Source organism: Podarcis gaigeae (assembly GCF_964106915.1).
Source record: "Podarcis gaigeae genome assembly, chromosome: 1".
In the NCBI taxonomy this organism is placed as follows: Eukaryota; Metazoa; Chordata; class Lepidosauria; order Squamata; family Lacertidae; genus Podarcis; species Podarcis gaigeae.
Window position 1 is genome coordinate 60,817,059 of NC_139678.1, and position 13,138 is coordinate 60,830,196.

Genomic DNA, 13,138 nt, shown 5'->3' on the forward strand with positions numbered 1-13,138 from the left:
TGTTCCAGTAACAAGAAGCCGAAAGCACCAGCCTGAAGATGACGAGTGAGACCTCGTCGAAACGTCGCCTAGACACCCCAACTTTTACACGGGAAGACACCCGAGGACACCAAAACCTGCATATATATATATATATATATATATATATATATATAAAAAACATGTTATCGATTTGCAGTTTTCAGCTGATTTTTATGTGCTCATTGTTTTATGGGGTTCTTAATATTTTATTGTAAAGACAGAGTACACATCTGAATAATACATAAATCACATTGCCATAGAGAAAGCTCAGCTCATTAATAGTGAATTTAGAGACTGATGTAGCATGATTCAACATTTGGATGAAAGTAGTAGCCTACACTGAGCAAAATCCAAATCAATTTTCTTCTTACAAATACTTTAGTTTTGAAAAGGGAACATTAATCCTTTTTCAAGCTACTGTCCCTTACAAATTTGCAGAAGGTGGGAATTAGCAGCAACAGCTAAATAGATTCTCTTATTAGGAACACTTCAGTTTTGAAAGGGAAACATTAATAGTTTTTTTTCTTCAATTTGTTATCCATGGCAGGTTGGTGGAAGGTGGGAATTAGCGAGGGATAGGCAGTGGTGGAGGAGAGAGATTTAATTGTTATATGGTCAGGGGATCAGATGCTTAATTTTATTAGTGCACAGGAGCCTGCATTCTATAAAATCTATTTTTCATATTTCCTTCATATTGAGTGATGAATCTGAATAAAAGGATGGGATGAAAGTGAGATGTGCATGATAAAATGGACTAGTGAAATCAGAAGAATAGCCACCCTCACCCCACCGCAAAGCTACAGGAGGATCTCAAGCATGCATTAAAGGACTCAGAGCTCATACACAGAGGGGAAAAGAAATAGAGCAAGCAAAATAATATCTTGTTGAAGTGACTTCTATTATTGCCTGCAAAGAGACTAGGGAGGGTGCATAGAAATTGTCTTCCGCTCTGCTCTATCTTTTCTCACTAAAAAGAATGTGGGCCTTTCTTCAGGATCACTGAGAGCATGTCACAAATTGTGTGATAATCCCAGAGGTGAATCTCACTAGATGTGTCTAGCTAAAAATTATATAGCAATGGGAAAGGGGCACGAAAACGAAAAACCGAAACAAAAGGTTGGGATATATCAAGGAACTATTAAATTGACAAAAAAGGGAAATGAAGTACTGTCACCAAGATATGAGGGGAAATAGCAGACATAATACACAGGAAATTTATTATACTAATTTAGCTTAGCAAGGCATAAAAAGAGACTGTGAATATTTTAGAAGAAAACCTAGACAATGGCTTTACATTTGGGACTGGGGGGGGGGGACCCACTGAAAGGTAAAACTAGCAATATAAGATTATGTATCCAAACAATTTTTGTCTCACCTCACCAGAGAAGTTTCTCTTTCATAAATGATTCCTATATTAAAATAGGAAGGACTGTAGCTCAGCAACAAGAGGTTCAGCTTTGTCTGTAGAAGGTCCCAAGTTCAGTCCCCAGCATCTCTAGGTAGGGCCAGAAAGGACCTCTTCCTGAAACCTTAGAGAAGCACTGCCAGTCAAAGTAGACAATATTGAACTAGATGGACCAATGGTCTGATTCCGTATAAGGCAGCTTCCTGTGTCAAGAACATTGTTCAATACTGTTAAACAACATCATGCTTTTGTAGACATATTCTAGCTGATCTGATGGGATAGTCTGCAAGATAATACATGATTGCCCTTCAGTGTTTAGAGGTCCTCCCTTAAAGGACTGCAAGAAGCCCTCTCTGAAGTCAATGTGAAATCTTCCATCTACACAACTGCCAAATCAAGCTTAATACAGTGGATTGTGCACCAAATATCCCTCATGCCGATGGAAGGCTTTTTGAACCAGTGGAGACTTCTGGGTTGTTGTTTTTTTGCCAGTTTCTCCTCCCACAGTAGTCCAGTGCCACCTCCCATGCTGTTCTAAACAACCCTTCCCCCAGCACATTACCTAGAGAAGAATTTGGAGAGGGAGAGGCTGCTGGGGGATGGAGAAACCACTAAAATTCCCTCCCTCCCTCTCCCACTGACAGAAGCCTGCACTGAATCGAAAAGCCCTTCATGAGTGGAAGGAAGGCATTGGATGCAGCCTAGGAAAAAGGAGTGGAAAACCCTTTTACAGTCTTTGCAGAAGATTTCAGAAACAGTATTTGCTTACTTAGCAGCAGCAGCCCCTCCCCCCCTCAGCCAGGAGGTAATGATCAGCACAGGGTTATTTTGTCCTGGTCAATGGCATAATTGCATTAAAAGCAAACATCATCATAATATGCTCAGCATTACTGTGCAGGACGTTATTGAAACCTAGGAAAGAGAAGCCATGAGTTTTTAAATCTTGGCTCTGTCCAAAACACTTGGTCTAGGATAATATTTTTTCTCTGTAAGACAATTAGAAATAGCTTACTGCGCAGCATGAGGTCAATAAATATTAATGGTTATTATCAACAGAAATGAGGGACTGAGGGAAAGCTGAATGTTAAAGTTACCTCAGGGTAACAATAAATTGTGAAATGGGCATACCAAAAGAAAGAGTCACCAGAACGCACATATTCTGAACAATCTACCTGTGTTGTCATTGTTAACTGAAGCCAGGCTGTCCCTGTACAGATAAGGTCACAGCTGCTGTGATCTGGGAAAAGGTGTTCCATGGCACAGAGGCAACCTAGGCTCCCAGTGACAAAGATGGATCTGGGCATGCCACCAAGCTGCAAACTTGGTCCTTCAAGGGGAGCAGAATACTGCCTAGCATGTGTGAAAGCTCTCTAAGCTGGGCAAGTGAACCACCCACCAACATCATCATTCGGACTGGGCCATTAAATGTGCAACCCTCTTCTGACAGTTAGTAGTGTGCTATGAATTTTACTTAATTTGGAAAATTTATGCTACATGGAAAAGGATATCTATGGCCTGTGTTCATTCAATAAATGAAGATGATGAACATCTCTTAGGTAAATACTGCTAAAGGCTGCAATTTGATTCTGCCCACAGTTAAGCGGGAGTGCATTTGGTAAAACTCCAATAAATCCCATAATATTCCTCCTGGCTCCAATTTGAAAGCAGGTCTTATTTAAAGTAGTATTTCATTTTTCATTTACTTTGCAGGTGACTTCTCATTACCATTCTAAGCATCTAATCAAAGACATTGCTCCAGACGTTAATAACTTTCAAGTTATTTTGTTTTGCCCCTCAAGCAACATTATTATTTGCACTTGAATTATAAATGCTCTGTTTTTCTGCAGCGTTCAGTTTTATGTTGTCTTTTGGGAGTTGATAATTAAAAGCATTCTGAGAACATTTCCTCCATTTCCCCCACCCCCAAATGACAGCATCCAAATGGAATATCTGTTTGCTCAACTTAAGATATGAAATGCTTGACTAATATAGATAGCAATCCTATAAGCACATATCTTAGAGTAGGTACAAATGAATGGAACAGGGCTTCTTTCTGAGTAGAAAGGCATATGATTCCAGTAGTTTTGTTTTTGCCTACACTGTCTCATTCAAGAGCTCAAGGTAGACTACACAGACATGTGGATCCATACAAGCAGTTGGCATCAACAGTCAGTATCCTTGGGCAGATGGCAGAGTCCCAATATCATGGTAGGGCCCACTACTAATGGACAGGCCACACACATCCCATTGCCACCCCTGTCTTGGCACTCCAATCATTGGACTCAGCTGCGTTTAAGTTCACCAGATGTTGTGTTGAGCAGAGGTATTGTGAGAAATTTAAATAGTGGCTCGCCTGTGGTATGTGCTGTTTCAAGCATTGCTGCTACCCAAACCACTACCACCCTGTCAAAGCTGGAACCTGCCATGTAGGTTTACAGATATGTTGAAGCAGAGTGGGAAAAGCAAACATGTTGTTGTTTAGTTGTTTAGTCGTGTCCGACTCTTCGTGACCCCATGGACCAGAGCACGCCAGGCACTCCTGTCTTCCACTGCCTCCCGCAGTTTGGTCAGACTCATGTTTGTAGATTCGAGAACACTGTCCAACCATCTCGTCCTCTGTCGTCCCCTTCTTCTTGTGCCCTCCATCTTTCCCAACATCAGGGTCTTTTCCAGGGAGTCTTCTCTTCTCATGAAAGCAAACATTTAAATTAAGCAGATTTATGTGCTCATGTTTGTGGCATACCACTCCAATCTCCAAGCGGTGTGAGATTCCAAGGGTTCCAGGCGCTTACCCAGGGTTCACGATTCCTTTTGGAATAAGGCAAAGCAAAGACTCTGCTGGGTTTTTTATGATATATGGTTTATTTACACATATATACACCCTGAATCAATGATGGAGGGCTTCACAGCATTAACACCCTCAAAGAATCTTGTTTTTGCCATAGGATTCAAACCGAAATCAAACATTGCTCTGAATCTTTGCCTTTTTGCTTCTTTGCTTCTAGCTCACATCACTGAACTCTCTGCTCGTGCCTTTGTCTTTTTCTAACTACCAGTCAGTTGAGGGAGGGAGAGCACCCATTTGCTGTCTCACACAGATCCACTTCCTTTGTTCCCCTTAATGGCCCATCACCCAGACCATCACCTCCTCAGAAAGCTAACCTGGTTTATATTTTAACACTTTCTGGATCCCAGGGTTAGAAGGGTCTTGGCATATAGCCTACTCCTAATTTAGAAGAGGATAGAAACGAGAGCAAAATTTTATAATTGAGTATCCAATTTATGAGATGTCTCAGATGAGTAAATTTTGGCCCGAAGCTGACACGCTGTTGGAGCTAACTAGAAGTGTTACTCTCATGCTGTCTAATAAATTGGGAGCTTGTATCCTTCTAAGCCAGAGGGCCTCATTCTGTTGCAGGTTAGTGCAACTAGAGGCAAAAGTGGGCAGAGCAATGTCACTTAGTAAAATCGCCTCACCTTGCCACATGGGTGGGTTCTGGGTAGAGCAATGGCCATCATGGCTAGTAGCCATTGACAGCACTCTCCTCCATGAATTTGTCTAATTCTTTTTTAAAGCCATGCAAGTTACCTCCTGGGGGGAGTGAATGCCATAGTTTAACTATGCGCTGCCTACAACAACTCACCATTTCCATGCTGCTAGCTTTTCTCTACTTTGTTTGACATCTAATGATGGTCAAGCAGCAAGTTTGTTAAAAATAAACTTTGACTTTGAATTATAGTGACAACTGCCTTGAATGAGCATAAAGTAATTTCAGTGCATATTAAGGGTTATAACTGGGTGCCTCCTGGAGACTATTGATTGATGAGTCATTGAAATTTAATTAACAGATTGGTTGTGCTTTTGCAATTGTCTGAGACAATCACATTCAGCACATTGTCACTAAAGATAATGTATGTGGCGCACACTTTGCCAAAGGACACATATCTATTTATATTTCCAGAAGGAATTTTGAACTGGGGGAGGTGGAAACAGCAGGAAAATGAAAGGACCCAGTGTGGCATTACTGGCAGAGGACAAGGTTCTTATACTACCAGAGGGCTGTGAAATGTCTGACAGAGAGGAATAAGGGTTGTCAGTCTTGGTTGAACCATCAAGCAAAACCAAAGGCCATACTTCTCTCAGTTTGGAGACATCTATCAGCACAACAAGGTCATGGGGACTGAAATGCAATTCTCCTTTCGCCTTCTCCTTTCCTTTCTCTCTGTTGGGAAATGGCCTCTCAGCAGCAAGACTTGAGACCACTCACTTTGCACTGACAAGAGATTTTGAAGGAAAATGAAAAATAATCCAGGGGGATTCTTGGCAGTCTTATCTTAAACACTGATGATATTACTTCCTCGGTGTGAAAGGCACAGGAACAATTTATAATTTGTTTCCAAAGTACAGAGTGCTTGACACTGAGAGACAGGACAACAATTTTCAGCAAAAGCTCAAATTCCTACAAAGATAACAAAATAATGTTGCCCAAGTGCTTTACAAATTGCAGAGATCTATGAAGGCAGAAGCCCTTTTCACTTGAAATGCCTCTGCCTTTTCAGAGCAAATACAGAAATGCAAAGGAAAGTTCTAGTCTGCAGCAACCATTTATTCCTGGTTTTGTGGTAGGATTAACACCATGGCATGGTATGATGCAAGGAAAGATGAGAGAGTTGTCCATGACAGCTAGGGAAATAGTACATACTTATTTTTGCTGGAGTCACAAAAGTATTAGGTATGTCCCATTACTGAAGTAGAAAGGAAGGTAAATTGCAACCAGAGCAGCAATCTCAGGATTAAGAGAAGACCCTGACAAATGGAGGTGGCACCTGCTAGGTCCCACCAACAAAATTGTGATGCATTGTGTGATGGGCTGATGGGTGAGGGTATCTACACAGTGCTCATGGTGAATAGGCCTGCAGAATGAAGAAAGAGGTGGTTTGTAGGGGTCAGAAGAGAACTAGCACCTGCCTCTTCAACCTTAACATACCCCACAAGTGTCCCGAAAAAACGGGGACACCCCGTTTTTTTCTCATGAGAGAACAGCAGCCATTTTGGATGCCATAGTTTCATGTGATTTCACGCCACAATCCCCCCCCCCAGGAAAAAATGTTTTGGGGGGCCATGAGCTTGCCCGTGCCCCCAAATGCTTTGCCCACTTTGGGTAGGCAGGGGATAGCAGCAAGAAATCGCATGAGATCATGACCAAAATCATGGCCACCATTCTCTCATGAGAAAATAACAGGAAGATAGTGTCCTGAAAGATTGTGTCCCGGATTTTGTCACCGAGGTGTTGGAGGGTATGCCTTAACAGACAGGTGTGTGTAGCACCTGAAGAGATAAAGTGTACAGTAGAGTGAATGTTGCAGTTTTGAAATCTTTTCCCAAATTACTCACATCCCTGCTCCCTTTTACTTTTCCTGGTTTACCACACCTCCGTCTGCGTGCTAGAGCATCTCAATGAATGTCTACATTTAAAGAGACAGTTAGTTATGGACTGAAAAGGTCATTCATTCCACTCAATATATTGCCCGTCTCCTTAGGTTTTGTGTAATCAATACAGTTAGGTTTTGGATAATGCAAACAGTTTGTCTGTGCAGTTATTTCTACACAGCTCTTCACTGGGGATTTAGGAAAGCAATGTTTAAAATAATAATTATGAAGGACTAATCCTAAATAATGAAGCCTATTTGATTGTCTCTTTGTTTTAGCAAACATGCATTTGCATTTGGCTATGTGTTGGCAGCTCTCAGCCATGAAAGCCATGAATTTAAAGGAAATTTCTTTTGAATTTTCCCCATCCTTTCAATTCTGTACCTTATAAAAATCCTTCAAGGTGACGATCATTATCAAAACGATTATTTGGTCGGATAGACCAGCCATTATCAGAACTGCTCATCCAGCCCTATTGCAAACTCCGCAACCTGCCTTGCCACTTCGTTTTCAGTCTTGGGACGGCATAAAATGCTTTTAACCTTGGTGCAGAACAGAAAAACAAGGAGACACAGCTCAAAAGATCCTTGCAGATATGTCTGAATGTGTATGGAAACGAGGAGAGAGGGAGAGAAAAAATCAAGGGAAATGAGGGAGTTATTAGTAGCTCATTTCTATTTCTTTTAGAGTTGAGTGAGCAAATATAATATACTTGGAGATATATATGTTATTAACCTGAAGGGGCACCGTTTCTTTTGAGAGATTCCTATCCAAAGTTACTGAAAGAAATTTTTTCCCCACTGGTTCTTGATGATTGATAAAATCATCTTTTTAAAAAGGGATTTGATGTAATAGCATGTCTAGTGCTCTTGATGGTCTCTCAGCTGTGAATTAGTGCCACATACCTCTTCCACAGGAATATCTAAGCTTGCTATGTCATGAATAACAAGCATTAATAGCAGTGGGCAGGCTTTGGGTGTCCATTATGATAGTAATTGAAATGTCTGGAAATGGACTGAGAAAGCGGGAAGAGGAGTTTCAAAAATAGGCCTGTGGTATAACCTTTACCACATTTGCTAGGTTGCACATCTTGTTAATTAGCACTGAATTTTCACAGCCAACATGAAATCTGATGCATTTCCCAGGTAAGGTGTATATCTGAATGTGCAAGGCAGGTTTTGTAGGAAGAGTTCTCAAAGAGGTTTGGCAGTTTAGAACTTGTGAATCATTATCTAGCACAACCTATCTCCATTCATATTTTGTTATTCACCATGAATAGCTTCCGAAAGTCCGGCTTGCCTGCTTTGGCAGGGCTGGCTTGCCACTTTCAGACCCCCAGAAAAGACAACTGCTGTTGCTTCTTCCAGCACCAGCTGCTCACCCACCTGCCTTTGTGATGTGTCAGTAAAGGGGGTGGGGTGGCAAAGAGATGTAACCTACCCATATCATCAGTGAGATGGGTGAGGAAGAGGGGGACAGTGAAGAAGAAGCTGTTGTTGTTTCTCATTTTCCAGGCACAGTTCAAAGTGCTAGTCACCAAGGATGGAAGGACTCCAGTCTGAGGGCTGGATGCAGCCCCCACAGCCTCCCAGGCTTCCCAGACCCCGCCCACTCTTCTGGCCCCTTCCCTCTGCCAAATAACAACCAACTAAATCTTCCTTTCTGCTGAGGACAGTTTGTCAGCACATGATACATCAGGTGTGCTAACCATTAAAATGTTTCATTTAGCAAAAAATGCTTGCAGGTTTTGATGGGAATCACACAATGATGCTGTACAAAATCCAAGGATCTGGAAAGTGTGTAACAATGAAGAGAAGAACGAGTTAACCAAGGACTGGCTTGTGGTGGGTGTGTGGCAGTGAGCTAATAAAAGCCTAACATACTTCAGAGAAGGGGATAAGACACTCTCTTACATTTGAATAAGTTACAAAGTCAATCACAATGATTTTTTATGGGTATTGTTGCTTGTCTGAAATAAAATAAATAATACCTGCAGCCAATCTGCATATTTTAACAATAGGAGCTGTGAAATAATGCTTCCTAGGAATACTGTCTTGATTACATAGTACATAGTACGTTCCTTTTACTGCCATCTCCCATCATTGTAAATACATTTACTGCTTGTAAAAATTATTTTCCTCAGCTTTCTCTTTCTCATCTTGCTCTAAAACCTGCCAACATTCTGCTTCCCCCTCCCTGCTGCCAATCTTGCTTCTTAGGTGTTCTCTCAACCCACACAACCCATTTTATCATTGTGTTCCTTCCTCTTCAGTTTTCCCTTGATGTCATAATGAAAAGTTTGCTGTGACTTTATCTTTTGACAAAGTACTTTGAGATTTTCAGTTTTATCCTGAGAGGCTCTGGCTGTCTTGACAGTTGTCTTCCACAGCTGGTGACAGACTGTTGAACGTTACCTTGGAAATCATAATACAAAAAGGTCTGGCAAAAATTAACCTAATGGTATTGCCATTTGCCCTTAAGTGCAGGATTTTTCTTCCAGAGTTGGTGCAGCTAGGGGCTCCCGATATCGGGAGCCATTCTGATCTGGACCCTGAAGGTACCTCATCTGTGGAAGGTCTCATAACCCCTGAAGAAATTGTGAAGGTTACCGAACTCTAGTCTGGGAGCTTCATTCAGAGGGTCTTTGGCATGTATGTGGATTTGTTGTTGAATAGGCGAGATGGCACATCTATTACATTAAATATTGATATTGATTTTTAATTGTATTTTATTGTTTCTTTTAAATTTATGAATTCTATGGAATTCAGATTATAATTCAATAAAATACTAAGCAATTTCCCCCTCTATTCATTTTTGTATGCTATTTTCATAATATGTGCACACTAGTATATACATTTTTGTAAACATATTTTGAACAAAGAACTTCATTACAATATTTGGAGAAATGCGTCTTTCAGAGGGTGGTTGCATTTCAAATTCCTGTATTGTTTCAGGATGTGAAAATTGCATAGGTTTGCCTTTAAATGGAAGTGAATCAAATTTCTCTCCCATCCCTTAATGTAGTATAGGACCCCCATGACCCGCCATACCAGGGACCCATTCAACACTGTCATCCCTCCTCACCCACTCTCTGCACTGGTTGTTTTTGCAAGAAAAAAATCCCCTTCATTTCAGGGCAAATTATGTGATTCGCGCCATGTGCAGTTTAAACTTGAGATTATTTGAAACTTCATGCTGGTATTTAAACTGGTGAAAGGCATTCAATGAGTAAATTCTGCCCTGTAATCATTCCTATTATATTTGCTACCAAACCTGTTGCGAAAAAACTCAAAGATTATTATTTTTTCCTTTTTTAAAATATTTTTATTAAGTTTTGCATAAATATATTTCACAGACATACAACAGACAAAAGTAAATGAAATAAACATAAAAAGAAAAAAAAAGAAAAGAAAAAGAACATAAAATACGTACAACATAAACAACACGACTTACATTAATTTTACAACAACATTGATCGACTTCCCTTTATCTCGATTTCGGATAATGTTATCTTAATTATCTTTCTGCTGTATCTATTCCAAAATAAAATTTATAACGTAGTAAGCGTTATCTCATGCCTACTGTGATTTTTTTTTTTAGATACATATATATTTCTAATTAACATTTTGATTTTCCCCTTGTCTCTATTTCCATATATATTCTAAATTTATCCCATTCATTACTAAATTTTGTACGTTTTTGATTTCTTATTTTCTGAGTCAATTTTGCCAATTCTAAATAATCCATTAATTTAAATTGCCACTCCTTTAATGTTGGGGTTTTTGCTGTTTTCCAGTACTGTGCTATGAGGGTTCTAGCGGCCGCTGTTGCGTATTGAAGAAGGGTTCTATCTTCTTCTTTAATATCTTTGCCAATTATCCCCAGCAGGAAGGTTTCAGGTTTTTTAACAAACGTATATTTGAGAATTTTTTTTAATTCATTATAGATGGATTCCCAGAATTTTTTGAGAATCTCGCACGTCCACCACATGTGAATAAATTCGCCCTCTTTACTCTTACATTTCCAACACAATTTGTCACCTGTTCTATAAATTTTATACAATTTTATCGGCGTTATGTACCATCTGTACATCATCTTGTACATATTTTCCTTAAGTGTCGTGCATGCTGAAAAGTTCATATCTTTACACCATAAAGCCTTCCATTTATCAAACTCTATATTATACCCTAGATCTACCGCCCACCTCACCATCACCTCCTTTACTTCCTCATCCTTGGTGTCCCACTCAAGCAACTGGTTATACATTTTTGATAATAATTTTGTTTGATTATTATTTTTTCCTAATAAGATCCATTGGTGGTCATTTATGAAACAGTAATCACCAGTGTATGATTTGCAGAGGAGACATAGCTCAGTAACGTTGCATGTGTTTTGCATGCAGAAGGATCCTTTTTCAATTTTTAGGGATATCTAGGGTTTTTAAGGGCCAGGGAGCAGGTGATGTATGCGAGAGGGAGACCCCTGGCTAAGACCCCGGACAGATATAGATGTGGTCATATGCACCCAAGTGACGTTGGTATGCAAAGTCATGTTACCTTACAAGGATTTCTTCTGCCAGTATCTAGGTGCACAGACACCTACATTTTTACCCGCCTTGATTATATCTTGCAAGGAAGCTTGACATTAAGACAAGACAGGTGCATTCCACAAAATTAAGCCTTCATCTCATTCATTAATTCAGTGTTTTGCATTTTTAAATGAAAAGGGATGTCACAGTGTACTCCAACAAGATAACTGAAGCAGGAATGAGGAGGAATCATAGTGTCTAGAGAGACAGATAGGGAAGAGAATCATTTCTAAGACACGAATGAATGCAAATCTCTTATGAATATCTAGTGTGACTACATGAGACATTTTGGAGTTCTTGAAAGACTAAAGGGATCTAATTTCTTTGTTTTCCTACTATGTAGGCAGAGAAGTTGGCATATATTGCTGTGTTTTTCTCCTACTTATCTCCAAGGTAGAATGTCTGGCAATTTTCAGACACTTCCTTGTTTCTTTTCATCTTGCCAAATCATTAGTCTTTTTAAGATTACGGAGTTCTGTGAAAGAGAACATAATCTGTACAGCCTGGTTGGGGTCTCAGTAAATGGAAGATTCCTTTAAAATGGGTCTTGATTGAACCTTGATGCAATGAAAGGCAGATTAAATGATAGAACAGATAAATGTGAGCTACATACACATTTTGGGGAGATCATGATTCATTACATTTTATTTTAACCTGCAATAATGTCCTCCTAGGCTGTCAGTTTCAATACAATGGGGAGATGTAATTAGGTCTACATATTAACATTTTGCCAGTTTTGCATAGAGGCATCTGGTTCCATTGTTCAGTGCCAGCCCCATCCTTATAACCAAAGGCAATAATTGCTTGCTCTGCTGTGTAGCTATGAATAATTGAATGGACCAGCCTTCCTCTAGCCTTACAATGGCTCCTGAGCAAAAGACAGAGGAGGAGGAATACAGGATTTCATTTATTTAAAAGATGCAATCTTATTTTTATTCAATTTCCATTTTTATTGTATTTTTGTTCTCATAAATTGTGGTATGCTCTTCCTCAGACACTACACTATTAAGAGTGCAACTCCATAAGTAACAGAGAAGTTGGTAGACTTTAAGTGGCTTCACTGGTGTTTATACGGCTTAATTTCTTTATTGTTGATATCTGAGGACTGGACTTCTGTTCTCTATAGACCTTAAGGGTCTTAGCTTCTGCTCAAAGCAGTAGACCTCTATGTACTTGAGCTCCTGTACTCCTACATCAGACATCAGCCAAGTTGCCAGCAGTGGGGCTGTTAAAAGAAGCTATGCCTGCAGACACCAAGGCATGCAGAAGAACCAATGCAACCCTGGGCAAGATCTCAAAAGTTTAAAAGAAGTTTAGCTAGGGTTTCCTGGCAGAAAGAGCTGAGAAATAGACCTTAAAGTGGTTGCTACACTGGTGCAAATCACTGTTTTGGCTACTGCTACTGTTTTATGAAACTGAGCTGTTAGGGCAGTATTGAGGGGAGAAAACGAAGTATGAATGGCTCACACCTTCCCCTTCTGCATATTTGCCTTAGGAAGAAATGCCCAGCAGTGACTGGTGCTTCCAAAAAGAGTAAAGGTAAAAGGTAAAGAGACCCCTGACCATTAGGTCCAGTTGTGACCGACTCTGGGGTTGCGGCGCTCATCTCGCTTTATTGGCCAAGGGAGCCGGCGTCTGTCTGCAGACAGCTTCCGGGTCATGTGGCCAGCATGACTAAGCCGCTTCTGGCAAA